The following is a 2,514-nucleotide window of genomic DNA, read 5'->3' on the forward strand; positions in this document are numbered from 1 at the left end:
CCCCCTCCCCAAGTAATGCACCCCCCCAGCCCCAATCCCTGGGCACCTGGTCCTAGCCCCAATCCCTCCCTCCCCAACACCCCTTCTCTCTCCACTCCCCCAACCCCACCAGACTTACCAGCTGGAGGCAGCTGTGTCAGCTGCCTGTTTAGTCTATGGCTTAATCTCCAAAGCTGTGCCAAATCTTTCAGATCTGATTCTGCCAAATCAAACTGGGACAGTGATTCAAATCTCCAAATTGAATCACTGTCCTCTGCATCGGCCGAATCCAAATCCAAAGCAAATACTTGCTGCTTTGCACAGGCCTAGTGTATTGCAGCTCACAAGTCCTAAGAGTGTCCCAGAGAAATAGTGGAAGTCTAATAATAATAAGGGCATGGAAAAAAGACATTTTAATAAAAACATATTTTATGTCTTAGAAGGCAGTTTAAATACTTTTTTGTAAAATATTCCAATCCAGTAACTTTTTTTAAAATGAAAAACTGTGCTTTGTTCTATTTATGCTAAAAAGAAAATGTTGACACTGTTTTCAATAACATTTTACAGTAATTTTTCATTTACTAAACAAAAGGTCAAAGCAGATTTTGATAACATTTTCAATAGATATTTTCCATCCTTGCCCCCAAAATTGCAAACAGCACTGAAAACACAAAATGGTCCATATTAAATAAAAGCTAACTCTAATATTCAATTTTTGTCTCAACTGAAGACTCAATTTTTACCATATCTGTTTGCTTGTATCCATACTTTTTTCTACATACATTTGATTATCTTAGGACAACAGGATAAAGTAGTGGAACTTACAGCTGAAGCTACAAATATTTCACTAGCTGTGACAGTTCTACAAAACCTTTAGAGTATATTCACTAACTACACTTCCTATCAAAGTTGCAGTATAAAAATTTGATTTTTTGTATTTGTTCTAGTATAATAAAGAGACTTCAGAATATATGAGTATTTTATTAAAGCAATGGGAGGAACATTGGTTTTAGACCAATAATCTAAAAATAAATACTCAGGTAGAAAAAATAATGTCTTCTTCAAATAAGACACTACTAAAACTTAATGCAATCATTGATAATCAAGGTAAATCACATTTTAAGTATCTGAATATATACAATGTGTATGTATGCATTGCAAAGCAAAATCATGCCATGCCTTTGCAAACTTATAAAGTTTGTAAAGTAGTTCTTTTCTTGCAAATGCTTGCAAAATTCTAGCAACCAACTTTTCATTTAAAAGGTAGGGAATAACCTTTAAATATTTTTTTAAATTTCCTTGGAGCATGCATTTTAACACTATCCTTCAAATATGTAGTCTTGCTGGCCTTACCCCAAAAAAGGAACTTTGTTAACAAACTTCTTACTTTCATTCTGATGATGTGGCCATACATTTTACAGGTACAGAAAAATGACCTCTAATTTCACTCACCTAAGTCAGGCAAAGATCACTGTCCATAAGATACTCACAGAAAGAAGTCTCTTATATCAGAAGCTTATTTATGTTTATAGTTTGTTTTACTATTAAAATCACCTATCTTGCAGCTCTGAATCCCTGAACCAGTGTCCTCATTCCCAGTGACTGTATTAAGCTCAGCTTCGGGGGGAGGGTCTTAAAGTGATAGCACATGAAGAAAGGCATGTTAAATAAGTCCTGTAGTACATACAGATTTACCTTGATGCCCACTGGTCACTGAGCATAATCAGTTACTAGAATATTTATAAGGAATACTTATAAGTAAACCACATTTAGGTGAAAGCATCCATCTGAGAATACATGTGAAATTATAGACAATTTCTCTTGGCTTAGCAGAGGAAGGATGGGCTTCCTCTTAAGTATGTCCTCTCTCTTTCCAAATTGAACTGCTCTCGCTTATTTAAACTGGAACGTTGTGCAGCTCAGGTACTGTGGAAAGGCATCCAAAATATTTACTCTGAACCTCACTTGAACTAAGACTAGGATGTGAGATCTAGGGTATTTGCACACTTCAGTCTATACTTCCGTAAATTCAGCAAATGTGGACTGAGGTTGTTTGCACAGCTGGTCAACTGGCAAATTCATCCTCACTCCAGCTGGAAGACTGGCTCTCTCCCATGCTCTAGTGACCCCTGGCTCCTGGCCTGGGCCTCTGCAGGCATGTGGCTGCATTTCCAGACTCAAAAGTGAAGGTGTGTTCACTTGCTTATCAGTTCAATCTATACAGCTAAGACTAACCCGAGAAGATTGAATAGATTCAACCTTGGGCTTTTTGACTATCTGTTTCATGAATACCATTGTCAAGAGAATTGGGCAGGGCTTGCAGAGTCCTCCTAGAGTGAACTTGCCTGATTCATCATTGTGCTTCCAAACTTGGGGTCTGATCCTCTTCTCATTTCTCCTGATGTAAAGCAGGCAAAACCACATTGGACTCACACGATGGAAAGACAATTCTTGAATTTCTTTACATCAGGAAATTGGATAAAATTAGAAATAGACAGATAATACTGATCTTAATTAAACCAGTTCTTGTTTACT

The 2,514-nt window shown here is 37.2% G+C and overlaps 1 long non-coding RNA gene across 2 annotated transcripts in view; it reads right to left on the reverse strand.

The window, feature by feature from the left end:
• Positions 1-1,572, reverse strand: part of LOC109289556 — a 29,405-nt gene extending 27,833 nt beyond the window's left edge. For both annotated transcript variants that reach the window (XR_002095407.1, XR_002095406.1), the window contains exon 1: positions 1,432-1,572. This is a non-coding gene — a long non-coding RNA (uncharacterized LOC109289556). The remainder of the gene's footprint in view (positions 1-1,431) is intronic.
• Positions 1,573-2,514: the final 942 nt, after the last annotated feature.

This window comes from Gavialis gangeticus, unplaced genomic scaffold (assembly GCF_001723915.1).
Source record: "Gavialis gangeticus isolate Ggan-Ray unplaced genomic scaffold, GavGan_comp1, whole genome shotgun sequence".
In the NCBI taxonomy this organism is placed as follows: domain Eukaryota; kingdom Metazoa; phylum Chordata; order Crocodylia; family Gavialidae; genus Gavialis; species Gavialis gangeticus.